The sequence below is a fragment of the Oncorhynchus mykiss genome, chromosome 3, assembly GCF_057628025.1.
Source record: "Oncorhynchus mykiss isolate SJ-2025 chromosome 3, ASM5762802v1, whole genome shotgun sequence".
Classification (NCBI taxonomy): domain Eukaryota; kingdom Metazoa; phylum Chordata; class Actinopteri; order Salmoniformes; family Salmonidae; genus Oncorhynchus; species Oncorhynchus mykiss.
Window position 1 is genome coordinate 52,747,466 of NC_143024.1, and position 14,892 is coordinate 52,762,357.

Here is a 14,892-nt window from a genome sequence, read left to right on the forward strand (position 1 = left end):
GACTCCATCACCATCATTAAGTTTGCAGAATACGCAACAGTGGTAGGCCTGATCACCGACAATGTCGAGACAGCCTTTAGGGAGGAAGTCAGAGACCTGGCCGGGTGGTGCCAGAATAACAACCTATCCCTCACCGTAACCAAGACTAAGGAGATGATTGTGGAATACAGGAAAAGGAGGACCGAGCACGCCCCCATTCTCGTCGATTGGGCAGTTGTAGAGCAGATTGAGGCTTCAACTTCCTTGGTGTCCACATCAACAACAAACTAGAATGGTCCAAACACGCCAAGACAGTCGTGAAGAGGGCACGACAAAGCCTATTCCCCCTCAGGAAACTAAAAAGATTTGGCATGGGTCCTGAGATCCTCAAAGGGTTCTACAGCTGCAGCATCGAGAGCAGCTGACTGGTACTGCAATTGCTCGGCCTCTGACCGCAAGGCAATACAGAGGGTAGTGCATACGGCCCAGTACATCACTGGGGCTAAGCTTCCTGCCATCCAGAACCTCTTCACCAGGCGGTGTCAGAGGAAGGCCCTAAGAATTGTCAAAGACCCCAGCCACCCCAGTCATAGACTGTTCTCTCTACTACCGCATGGCAAGCGGTACCGGAGTGCCACACCTAGGACAAAAAGGGCTCTTAGACAACCTGGAGTTGTGTTGGGTCATTGTCCTTTTGAAATACAAATGATAGTCCTACCAAATGCAAATCAGATGGGATGGCATATCGATGCAGAATGCTGTGGTAGCCATGCTGGTTAAGCGTGCCTTGAATTCAAAATAAATCACTGACAGTGTCACCAGCAAAGCACCCCCATACCATCACACCTCCTCCCTCGTGCTTCACGGTGGGAACCCCACATTTAAAGATCATCCATCTGCTTCAGACAAAGACACGGGGATTGGAACCAAAAATCTCAAATTTGGACTCATCAGACAAAAGGACAGATTTCCACGGGTCTAATGTCCATTACTAATGTTCTTGGCTCAAACAAGTCTCTTCTTATTATTGGTGTCCTTTAATTGAGTACCCTGCATGTGTGATTTAATGAAAGTTTGAGTTTTATAGCGTTTTATTAGAATTTGGCGCTATGCATTTCCCGAGGCTATTGGCCACTTGAGACGCTAGCGTCTCCCTATCCATATTAACCTCTTACAGCTACTGTTTTGAATTTCCGCCTGAAGACATACCCAAATCTAACTGCCTGTAGCTCAGGCTCAGAACCAAGGATATTTATATTCTTGATTGCATTTGAAAGAAAACACTCTGAAGTTTGTGTAAATGTGAATTGAACGTAGGAGAATATAACACAATAGATCTGGTTTAGATAATACAATGAAAAAAACAATTGTATTGTTGTATCATCATCTTTAAAATGAACAAGACAAAACAAACATTCAGATAGGATGATGGGGACAATTTCAGTGAAAAACATAAGAGTGCAACAGTACTTGTGCAAAGTTTCAGAATGATAACTTCCAAAATGAGTGTGCTACATGACATTTATCATGAAGTCACACAGGTGTCCCACACAAGTAGCCCAAATGTACCCAAGTGGCCAAATTGGTGAAGTTATACATTTTGAATGGATTAACTATATACAAAATACCAAAATGGTATTCTAACACCCCACCCCCTCCAAAAAAAGGTGAAAGAACATGACAAATATATACATTTACAAAAGAACACTTTCAATTTTTGGAAGACCCTCAGTCCTCTACACAATATTGTGCTGCTGATGCCAGGTGCCATAGCAGTCTCTTTCTGCTGTAAAGCAGAGGGTCACCGAACATGTGGTGCAGATGATGGGGGACTTCATTTTGCAAAGAACACAGCGTCGCCCCCATGCTGTGCCCTTTTGGCCCTGAGGCACATCCATGCCTGCAGAAATAAATTTGGTCAGATGAACACCACTTGTGGCAGGAGCTGCATGAACCAGCTTCAGTGGGGGATGGACACCTTGGCACTGGGGGCTCCCATTTGGAGTCAGTGTCACTGTGAAAGAAAATGTTCAGTTAGAATAGTTTCACATATGAGCCCTGTATCAACAGGTATAATAAACAGATATATATATATATATATATATAGAGCACAGGGAACATAAGGTTGAATATATTATTATAGACCTGCTAGATCTACTGTCTCATTTATATTATGACATTTCAGCTAGATCTACTGTCTCTATTATAATACAACAGACCAGACGTATCTGTCTCCATTTCACTTTGGCCATTGTTGTGGGCCTGCCCTCCCCTCAACAGCCTCAAATAGGCTATTTCATTTCAGAAATAGTATTTTATATTATTAATTTCAAACAACGGCATTGGCATGAGAAACTTACCAGTCCAAAACGATGTCCTCTCCGTTCCAAAAATATTCCTCCATTTGGGAATCGCTAAATGAATCGTCCTCCAACAATCTCTGTCTCATTTTCCCGATCAATTTCTTCTAAAATTGTGTGTACATCTGTATATCTAGACTTAGATTTAGCTTTCCCTGACTTAGTCGCCATACTGATTGATATATAAACAGCCGAAGACGAGCTTTACCAAAACAACGCTGTGCGTAACATGCGTTGCTTCTTCCGGTATGAAACTTCAATGGCGAATGACCCTCTTTACGCCGGAGTTTACGACATGGGTTGGTCTTCCAACACATAAACATTATATATTGCCGTTTACCTCAGCTCATTGGCGTTCTACCCAGCTAGATTTCAAGACGATCAGTGGTCATTGGGTTAAAATACAGTCAATCAACGAAACAGAGGTCATATCACTGGTGCACAATGATGTCATTGTTGTCTTCAAATCGGTTTCTTTCGGTCAATAAGTCCCGCGAAATGACCCATCATGTTTGGTTGTGTTACAAACAAACCAGTTGATTGCAATGAAACCAAACATGGAAAAGTCATGTTTCGTGTGTGTATTAACATTGAATGTGTCGTCGAAAACGGAATGAGACGGAATTCACGACACAAGCGGTTAACAAAATGTTTTGTGTTAGGCTATAAAAATGGATTTTATCAAACAAAAGACAATTATTCTGTAACAATGGGCATTGGGATTGCAAACAGAGGAAGATAGTCACAGGTAAACAATTTATTTTATTGCAGTTTGTGATTTTGTTACGCCTGTGCTGGTTGAAATAGTTGTTTTTAAGGGGCTCTATCCTCAGATAATCGCATCATATTATTTCGCAGTAAATCCTTTTTTAAATCTGACAACGCAGTTGGATTAGCAAGATTCTACGCTTTCGAAACATGTGAGCCACTTGTATTTTCATGAATGTTTAATATGACTATTTATGTAGCGATGACCGGAATTTCATCCCGCTAACGGGTTCTGTGCACAGAGGTTAAGGTACAGTGCCTTGCGAAAGTATTCGGCCCCCTTGAACTTTGCGACGTTTTGCCATATTTCAGGCTTCAAACATAAAGATATAAAACTGTATTTTTTTGTGAAGAATCAACAACAAGTGGGACACAATCATGAAGTGGAACGACATTTATTGGATATTTCAAACTTTTTTAACAAATCAAAAACTGAAAAATTGGGCGTGCAAAATTATTCAGCCCCTTTACTTTCAGTACAGCAAACTCTCTCCAGAAGTTCAGTGAGTATCTCTGAATGATCCAATGTTGACCTAAATTACTAATGATGATAAATACAATCCACCTGTGTGTAATCAAGTCTCCGTATAAATGCACCTGCACTGTGATAGTCTCAGAGGTCCGTTAAAAGCGCAGAGAGCATCATGAAGAACAAGGAACACACCAGGCAGGTCCGAGATACTGTTGTGAAGAAGTTTAAAGCCGGATTTGGATACAAAAACATTTCCCAAGCTTTAAACATCCCAAGGAGCACTGTGCAAGCGATAATATTGAAATGGAAGGAGTATCAGACCACTGCAAATCTACCAAGACCTGGCCGTCCCTCTAAACTTTCAGCTCATACAAGGAGAAGACTGATCAGAGATGCAGCCAAGAGGCCCATGATCACTCTGGATGAACTGCAGAGATCTACAGCTGAGGTGGGAGACTCTGTCCATAGGACAACAATCAGTCGTATATTGCACAAATCTGGCCTTTATGGACGAGTGGCAAGAAGAAAGCCATCCCCACTGTCAAACATGGTGGTGGCAGCATCATGGTTTGGGCCTGCTTTTCTTCAGCAGTGACAGGGAAGATGGTTAAAATTGATGAGAAGATGGATGGAGCCAAATACAGGACCATTCTGGAAGAAAACCTGATGGAGTCTGCAAAAGACCTGAGACTGGGACGGAGACTTGTCTTCCAACAAGACAATGATCCAAAACATAAAGCAAAATCTACAATGGAATGGTTCAAAAATAAACATATCCAGGTGTTAGAATGGCCAAGTCAAAGTCCAGACCTGAATCCAATCGGAATTTCATCCCGCTAACGGGTTCTGTGCACAGAGGTTAAGGTACAGTGCCTTGCGAAAGTATTCGGCCCCCTTGAACTTTGCGACCTTTTGCCACATTTCAGGCTTCAAACATAAAGATATAAAACTGTATTTTTTTGTGAAGAATCAACAACAAGTGGGACACAATCATGAAGTGGAACGACATTTATTGGATATTTCAAACTTTTTTAACAAATCAATAACTGAAAAATTGGGTGTGCAAAATTATTCAGCCCCCTTAAGTTAATACTTTGTAGCGCCACCTTTTGCTGCGATTACAGCTGTAAGTCGCTTGGGGTATGTCTCTATCAGTTTTGCACATCGAGAGACTGAAATTTTTTCCCATTCCTCCTTGCAAAACAACTCGAGCTCAGTGAGGTTAGATGGAGGGCATTTGTGAACAGCAGTTTTCAGTTCTTTCCACAGATTCTCGATTGGATTCAGGTCTGGACTTTGACTTGGCCATTCTAACACCTGGATATGTTTATTTTTGAACCATACCATTGTAGATTTTGCTTTATGTTTTGGATCATTGTCTTGTTGGAAGACAAATCTCCGTCCCAGTCTCAGGTCTTTTGCAGACTTCATCAGGTTTTCTTCCAGAATGGTCCTGTATTTGTCTCCATCCATCTTCCCATCAATTTTAACCATCTTCCCTGTCCCTGCTGAAGAAAAGCAGGCCCAAACCATGATGCTGCCACCACCATGTTTGACAGTGGGGATGGTGTGTTCAGGGTGATGAGCTGTGTTGCTTTTACGCCAAACATAACGTTTTGCATTGTTGCCAAAAAGTTTAATTTTGGTTTCATCTGAACAGAGCACCTTCTTCCACATGTTTGGTGTGTCTCCCAGGTGGCTTGTGGCAAACTTTAACCTGTTTTTGGGAATGCGAATTTTCGCAGCTTTTTGTTAAAAATCGCGCAACATTTCAAAGTCCTGCTACTCATGCCAGGAATATAGTATATGCATATGATAAGTATGTGTGGATAGAAAACACTCTGAAGTTTCTAAAACTGGTTAAATCGGGTCTGTGGCTATAACAGAATGTGTTTAGGAGTAAAAATCCCTGGTAAAACTGTTTACCAAAAACAAAACAAAAATATCCATTCAATGTATTGTTAAAGGCGACCTAAAATAAATGAGGACCCCCTGTAAACGCGATGTCGCCATTGCTGTCATTTTCAGATTTATTTATCCTTGGTTACAAGACGAATAAGCCCCTCCTTTCTTGAGGCGCACCACAGTACGTTGTGAAACTGAAAAAATGGACGATGATTTCCAGACTTGCTGCTATCGAATACAGATCGCCCCGTGATCAATTTAATACATCATTAACGTTTATTAATACCTAAAGTTGGTTTAGAAAAGTCGTTTAAAGTGATTTGTAAAAGTTTATAGGCGACTTTTGTAATTTTAAAAAGTGACGTTGCGTCTTGTAAATTTGCTTTTTGCAGCATCAGACTGGCCTTCAGCAAATTATATTTTGGGTATACAATGACGGATTTAATCGGGAAAAAGACCCAATTGTGATGTTTATGGGACATATAGGAGTGCCAACAAAGAAGCTCGTCCAAGGTAATGAATGTTTTATATTTTATTTCTGCGTTTTGGGTAGCGCCGGCTACCGCAAAATCTGTTGTTTACGTGTCGTGCTGGTATTTTGGGGGGGTGCATGCTATCAGATAATAGCTTCTCATGCTTTCGCCGAAAAGCATTTTACAAATCTGACTTGGTGGCTAGATTCACAACGAGTGTAGCTTTAATTCAGTACCTTGCATGTGTATTTTTATGAAAGTTTGAGATTTATCGAGTACTATACTCGAGTACTATAGGTGGCGCTCTGAAATTTCCGCTGAGCTGTCCCTGTGCAGGGACCACCTCCATAACAAGTTAAACAACACTTTTTATGGATATCTTTAAGAAATGGCTTTCTTCTTGCCACTCTTCCATAAAGGCCAGATTTGTGCAATATACGACTGATTGTTGTCCTATGGACAGAGTCTCCCACCTCAGCTGTAGATCTCTGCAGTTCATCCAGAGTGATCATGGGCCTCTTGGCTGCATCTCTGATCAGTCTTCTCCTTGTATGAGCTGAAAGTTTAGAGGGACGGCCAGGTCTTGGTAGATTTGCAGTGGTCTGATACTCCTTCCATTTCAATATTATCGCTTGCACAGTGCTCCTTGGGATGTTTAAAGCTTGGGAAATCTTTTTGTATCCAAATCCGGCTTTAAACTTCTTCACAACAGTATCTCGGACCTGCCTGGTGTGTTCCTTGTTCTTCATGATGCTCTCTGAGCTTTTAACGGACCTCTGAGACTATCACAGTGCAGGTGCATTTATACGGAGACTTGATTACACACAGGTGGATTGTATTTATCATCATTAGTCATTTAGGTCAACATTGGATCCTTCAGAGATCCTCACTGAACATCTGGAGAGAGTTTGCTGCACTGAAAGCAAAGGGGCTGAATAATTTTGCATGCCCAATTTTTCAATTTTTGATTTGTTAAAAAGTTAGAAAAATCCAATAAATGTCGTTCCACTTCATGATTGTGACAGACTTGTTGTTGATTCTTCACAAAAAAATAGTTTTATATCTTTATGTTTGAAGCCTAAAATGTGGCAAAAGGTCGCAAAGTTCATTGCTATATTCCAAATAAATCTGGGTGTTCTCACTATGTTGCTCACACCTAACCGGATCTACAGGCTAAACAACCATTTAAGATCTACAGGAGTGCCTAGTGGATAAGTTCTAAATTAGGATTTAGAATTATGTGCAAAACCTAATAGCGTCACTTTGTCCTTCCTCTTGGGTTTGCACATCAGGATGAGAGATTCAAATCCTGGAAGGGGCCCGATGCTGCAATCTTTGGCAAATAACTATATGGCTTATCATTACAATTCAACAGTATTTGGAACCAAACCATGTCTTATGAACTGAAGATGGAATCTAATAAGATAATAAGATCAATTCCCTCATAAGAACCCCCATATCGGGACACCATGATAACTTCCTCACAGATTATTACACTCACAGAGCCAGACAGAAGAAATATGGTTTGGAGTTGGAGAAGGGCAGTTCTCAGGATCCCCTCACAGCTCCTTCTTGCTGTGGGTTTATGAGCTTGTAGCTCGTTGGGATACATGCAAAGTTCCTCTTTGAAGCCACCAACGACACCTTCAAAGCCCATATTCTTCTTTGAAGATTTCCCCGCTGTTTCCTCCTTTCTGACGACACCTCTTTATTCAGATGAGGATGGTAATTCTGCTAATACCCACCGTCTCTCTCTGCAGGGGGACACATACCTCAGGGGAGCCTGATAGCCAAGCTTGACTCTGTTTCTCACATGAATATCGCAATCCTTCACATGACTTGATCCTCTTCACTCCATTGTGGGCTGAATCTTGATATGCGATAACACACGACATACAGTAAAATTCAGGTCATGATGCAGGTCATGCCGCATCAGGAGTGTTTTTTTGTGATGCAGTAGTATCTCAAGTCACAACTTGGCATACTGTAAGCGTGACATGTCATGAAAGTCTGTCCAACTCAAATCTCTGACATTTTGAATTCTGGGCAGATCTAATGAGAGATGAAGTGAGAGCAAAAATAAAGGAGGTCATTTCACACTGCAATTATGCTTCTAAATGTGATTTATTAACACAACACATTACAGTCTCACACTTTTATGCAGTTTGCAGTCATGGTGGGTTGATGTGAGATGCATGCGGAAAAACACATTCCCTTTGTCCTTGTACTGTATTATGCAAACACATTATTTTGGGAGTACAGACAATTTCAGTGGTGAGAAGTGACCACCAGCATAAAAAACGGGCCCAATGTTCGCTCCCATCATACAGTAGAACTGCTCACCTCCACCTTGTGACCTCCCAGGAGAATGAGAGTACATTGAATGAGATTGTAATTACATCAATTGACAAATTTGGCCCTTAAATCGGTTACCCTGCCATGACTCCATTATCCGAGGAACGGGGCCACTTATTAATTGTTAGTGCCGCATTGTTTTGCATTTCCATTATGTCTGGTTTATTTGAAGCTTATCTCTTAATTGTGCTTTTCATGTTAATCAGATTGGAAATGTTCATTCGCAGCAGTGCCTGGATGGACTGCCATTGATTGTTGGCCCTTTTTTGTCACTCGAGCTGTACCATTGAGACTACAAAATGGCATCTTTAACACAATTTTTTATTTGACCTTTATTTTAACTAGGCAAGTCAGTTAAGAACAAATTCTTATTTTCAATGACGGCCTAGGAACAGGGGGTTAACTGCCTGTTCAGGGGCAGAACGTACCTTGTCAGCTTAGGGATTTGAACTACTAGTCCAACGCTCTAACCACTAGGCTACCCTGCCACCCCATGTCTGTGAGTATAACATAACTTGTTTAGCAGGCGAAAACCTGAGGACAAACCATTCAGATTTTTTTTTTTGAGGTCACTCTCTTTTCAATGTGTTTTCATTGGATGACAGATTTGTACCTTGTCAGCTCAGAGGTTTAACTTGCAACCTTCCGGTTACTAGTCCAATGCTCTAACCACTAGGCTACCCTGCCGCCCCGCAATATTGCCTGAGTGATTTTGTTATGCATTTAAAATATTGCAGTAATTCACGTGTCAGGAGACAAAGCTTCTGAATGCATTTTCACTGCTAGGGTAATGCACTGTATATGCAAAAGAAGATTCTAATTTATTTGGAATGACATTTCAACACTGTCAAAGTGTCCACGAGTGCAGGCAGTACAAGTAATAGTACAAGTAGTAGTACCAGTAGTAGATTCAAAAACAGACATGTAGATAACAAAAACACAAAGTAAAGTCCATTTAGAATAAGAATACCTCCTCCCAGCTGCCACCGATAAATCCACTATAATTGAGAATTTCAATAAGCAATTTTCTATGGCTGGCCATGCTTTCCACCTGGCTACCACTACCCCTGTCAACAGTACGGCACCCCCCACAGCAACTCGCCCAAGCCTTCCCTATTTCTCCTTCTCCCAAATCCAGTCAGCTGATGTTCTGAAAGAGTTGCAAAATCTGGACCCCAACAAATCAGCCGGGCTAGAAAGTCTGGACCCTTTCTTTCTAAAATGATCTGCCGAAATTGTTGCAACCCCTATTACTAGCCTGTTCAACCTCTCTTTCGTGTCATCTGAGATTCCCAAAGATTGGAAAAAAGCTATGGTCATCCCCCTCCTCAAAGTGGTGGACACTCTTGACCCAAATTGCTACAGACCTATATCTATCCTACCCTGCCTTTCTAAGGTCTTTGAAAGCCAAGTCAATAAACAGATTACTGACCATTTCCAATCCCACCATACCTTCTACACTATGCAATCTGGTTTCAGAGCTGGTCATGGCTGCACCTCAGCCACGCTCAAGGTCCTAAACGATAACTTAAACACCATCGATAAGAAACAATAATGTGCAGCCGTATTCATTGACCTGTCCAAGGCTTTCGACTCTGTCAATCACCACATCCTCATCGGCAGACTCGACAGCCTTGGTTTCTCAAATGATTGCCTCGCCTGGTTCACCAACTACTTCTCTAATAGAGTTCAGTGTGTCAAATTGGAGGGCCTGTTGTCCGGACCTCTGGCAGTCTCTATGGGGGTGCCTCAGGGTTAAATTCTTGGACAGACTCTCTTCTCTGTATACATCAATGATGTCGCTCTTTCTGCTGGTGAGTCTCTGATCCACCTCTACGCAGACGACACCATTCTGTATACTTCTGGCCCTTCTTTGGACACTGTGTTAACCTCTTGAAACTAGGGGGCACTATTTTCATTTTTGGAAAAACAATGTTCCCAAAGTAAACGGGCTATTTCTCAGGACCAGATGCTAGAATATGCATATAATTGACAGCTTAGGATAGAAAACACTCTAAAGTTTCCAAAACTGGAAAAATATTTTCTGAGTATAACAGAACTGATATTGCAGGCGAAAGCCTGAGAAAAATCCAATCAGGAAGTGACTCTTATTTTGAAACCTCTGTGTTCCTATGCATCCCTGTTCACCATTGAAAGGGATATCAACCAGATTCCTTTTTCTATGGCTACCCTAATGTGTCTACAGACACTATACATAGTTTCAGGCTTTTATTTTGAAAAATGAGCGTGAACGACAACATTGCGTCAGTGGTCAGGTGGTGGCTCTGAGTGATTTGTACGTAATAGACAAAGGCGGCCATTGTTCCTCTCGCTCCTACTGAAAAGCTAATTGTCCCGGTTGATATATTATCGAATATATATTTTAAAAACACAGTGAGGATTGATTATAAAAAACGTTTGCCATGTTTCTGTCAATATTACGGATCTAATTTGTATTTTTTTTCGGCGTTGTCGTCACCGCAATTTTCCGGTGGATTTCTCAACAAAACAAGAACAACAAAAGGAGGTATTTCGGCTATAAAAATAATCTTTATGGAACAAAATGAACATTTGATGTCTAACTGGGAGTCTCGTGAGTGAAAACATCCGTAGCTCATCAAGGTAAAGGTAAACAATTTAATTTGATTTTCATGACCAAGCTTCCTGCTGCTAGCTGGACATAATGCTATGCTAGGCTATCGATAAACTTACATAAATGCTTGTCTTGCTTTGGCTGTAAAGCATAATTTCAAAATCTGAGATGACAGGGTGATTAACAAAAGGCTAAGCTGTGTTTCACTATATTTCACTTGTGATTTCATGAATATGAATATTTTCTAGTAAGATTTTTTGTACGTTGCATTATGCTAATTAGTGTAGTTGATGACAATTCTCCCGGATCCGGGAGGGGTAGTTCTAAGAGTTAACAACCCTCCAGACGAGCTTCAATTCCATACAACTCTCCTTCCATGGCCTCCAATTGCTCTTAAATACAAGTAAAACTAAATGCATGCTCGCTGCCTGCACCTGCAACCGATCGCTGCTTGCACCTGCACGCCTGTCCAACATCACTACACTGGACGGTTCTGACTTAGAATATGTGGACAACTACAAATACCTAGGTGTCTGGTTAGACTGTAAACTCTCCTTCCAGACTCACATCAAACATCTCCAATCCAAAGTTAAATCTAGAATTTGCTTCCTATTTCACAACAAAGCATCCTTCACTCATGTTGCCAAACATACCCTCGTAAAACTGACCATCCTACCGATCCTCGACTTCGGCAATGTTTTTTACAAAATAGCCTCCAATACTCTACTCAATAAATTGGATGCAGTCTATCACAGTGCCATCCATTTTGTCACCAAAGCCCCATATACTACCCACCACTGCGACCTGTACGCACTTGTTGGCTGGCCCTCGCTTCATACTCGTCGCCAAACACAGTAGCTCCAGGTCATCTACAAGACCCTGCTAGGTAAAGTACCACCTTATCTCAGCTCGCTGGTCACCATAGCAGCATCCACCTGTAGCACGCGCTCCAGCAGGTACATCTCTCTGGTCACCCCCAAAACCAATTCTTCCTTTGGCCGCCTCTCCTTCTAGTTCTCTGCTGCCAATGACTGGAACGAACTACAAAAATCTCTGAAACTGGAAGCACTTATCTCCCTCGCTTGCTTTAAATTGTTATAAATAGCGGGCAGTATTTTCACTTTGTATGAATTGCGTGCCCATAGTGAACTGCATCCTATTCTGTCCTGGATTGCTAATATATGCATATTATTATTATTATTGGATAGAAAACACCCTGAAGTTTCTAAAACTGTTTGAATTATGTCTGTGAGTATATCAGAACTCATAGGGCAGGCAATCTTCCAAACAAGAAGTGAAATTCTGAATGTGGGTCAACTTTGACGTCATCGCCCCCTCCTTTCCCTACAAGATATGGATCTCGTAGCACTTCCTACGCCTTCTAGATGTCCTCATTCAGTAGAAAGTGGAATGGAGCTTTTGCTGTGAACTTTGACCGAATGGGAGGGGAAATAGTCACTGTCCCGACAGAATGGCATTTTCCTGTGGCGCATTTCTCTGTGGGTGCCACCGCCGTTCCATTTGGCTGCAGCTGAAAACGTATGATCCGGTTGGGACGTTATTGGATATATATGAAAATAACATCCTGAAGATTGATTCTCTACTTAGTTTGACCAGTTTATTCGACCTGGAATATATCTTTTTGAAGTTTTCGTGCGAGTTGTCCTGGACCAGCAGTCAGTTTTTGGGCACGTGAGCTGAAAGTGTTAGCAAACGTAGCTAATTGGACCCTAGTATTGGACATTATGGAACAAAACAACAATTTATTGTTGAACTAGGACTCCTTGCACTACATTCTGATGAAAGATCATCAAAGGTAAGGGAATATTTAAGATGTAATTTCGTATTTCTGTTGACTCCAACATAGCGGAGAAATACTTTGACGCCTGAGCGCCGTCTCAGATTATTGCATGGTAGGCTTTTTCCGTAACGTTTAAAAAAAAATCTGACACAGCGGTTGCATTAAGAACCAGTGTATCTTTCATTATATGTAGAACATGTATCTTTAGTCAAAGTTTATGATGAGTATTTCTGTTATCTGGCGTAGCTTTCTATAATTCCTCCGGATATTTTGGAGGCAGTTCTGAACATGGTGTCAATGTAAACCGAGATTTGTGGATATAAATATGCATATTATCGAACAAAACATAAATGTATTGTGTAACATGTCATATGAGTGTCATCTGATGAAGATTTTCAAAAGGTTAGTGATTCATTGTATCTTTAATCCTGCTTTTGTGACTCGTTGGAAAAAATGGCTGATTTGGTGGTGGTCTAACATAAATATATGTTGTGTTTTCGCTGTAAAACATTTTAAAAATAGGATATGATGGGTAGATGAACAAGATGTTTATCTTTCATTTGAGGTATTTGACTTGTTAATGTGTGAAAGTTAAATATTTCGAAATAATATTTTTGAATTCCCCGCGCCACCTTTTCAGCTGAATGGGGGGGGGTGGAGTTCCCCCCAGGGAACTACTTGCCATAAGCACTAGCTGTCAGAGCAGCTCACAGATTACTGCACCTGTAGATAGCCCATCTATTATTTAGCTCAAACAACTACCTCTCCCGCTATTGTATTTATTTATTTGTTTTGCTCCTTTGCACCCCATTATTTCTATCTCTACTTTGCACATTCTTCCACTGCAAATCTACCATTCCAGTGTTTTACTTGCTATATTGTATTTACTTCGCCACCATGGCCTTTTTTTGCCTTTACCTCCCTTATATCACCTCATTTGCTCACATTGTATATAGACCAATTTTTCTACTGTTATATTGACTGTATGTTTGTTTTACTCCATGTGTAACTCTGTGTTGTTGTATGTGTCGAATTGCTTTGCTTTATCTTGGCCAGGTCGCAATTGTAAATTAGAACTTGTTCTCAACTTGCCTACCTGGTTAAGGTGAAATATATATTTTTTTAAACATCTAGACTTGGTTTCCTCTCTTGTAATCGCTCCTCATTCACCCCAGCTGCCAAACAAATCCTGATTCAGAGGAAAAGGTGCACTTTAATGAGGCACAAAACAACAAGCCCACAACACAGGGCGCGGACAATAATGTGGACCACCCAAAACACGTGGTGCCAGGTCCATAACACAAACACCTCTAATGAAAGCACACACATAACACAAAATCAATCCCGCACAAAACAAGGGCGGGTACACATACTTTAAATAAGGAAGCCCATCATGCACATACAACAGGACACAGGTGAAAGTAATAAGACAAAACAGACAACAAAAAAGGGATCGGTGGCGGCTAGTAGGCTGGTGACGAGAACCGCCGAGCACCGCCCGAACAGGCAGGGGAGCCAACTTCGGCGGAAGTCGTGACATTAGGATAGAAAACACTCTGTTTCCAAAACTGTCAAAATATTGACTGTGGGTATAACAGAACTGATAATGCAAGCAAAACCCAGAGGAAAACCCACCCAGAAGTGCTGTTTTTCCTGAAAGCTCTCTGTTCCATAGCCTGCCTTCGCTCCATTTAAAGGGATATCAACCAGATTCATTTTCCAATGGCTTCCCCATGGTGTGAACAGTCTTTAGGCAGAGTTTCAGTCTTTTATTTTGAAAAAATGAGCGAGAAAGATTACATCGCATCAGTGGATGGCTGGGTGCCAGCAGCGTTTTGCATGCGCAACAGCTCGGAGCAGACATTTCCTCTCTCTCTCCTATTGAAGAAGCTACAGTCCCTGTTGAAATAGTATTGATTATATATTGTAAAAACCACCTGAGGATTGATTCTAAAAAACGTTTGACATGTTTCTACGAACTTTACGGATACTATTTTGAATTTACGTCTGCCCGGTCTTGACCGCTCAAGCCTGTGGATTTCTGAACGTAACACGAGAACTAAATGGAGGTATTTTGGATATAAAAGTAATCTTCATGGAACAAAAGGAACATTTATTGTGTAACTGGGAGTCTCGTGAGTGCAAACATCCGAAGATCATCAAAGGTAAGCGATTCATTTTATTGC

General features: G+C 41.3%; 1 long non-coding RNA gene across 1 annotated transcript in view; it reads right to left on the reverse strand.

The window, feature by feature from the left end:
• Window positions 1–627: 627 nt before the first annotated feature.
• The window catches only part of LOC149984586 (uncharacterized), a 260,888-nt gene continuing 246,623 nt past the window's right edge, over window positions 628–14,892 (reverse strand). The window contains exon 3 of the long non-coding RNA XR_016494690.1: window positions 628–670. This is a non-coding gene — a long non-coding RNA (uncharacterized LOC149984586). The remainder of the gene's footprint in view (window positions 671–14,892) is intronic.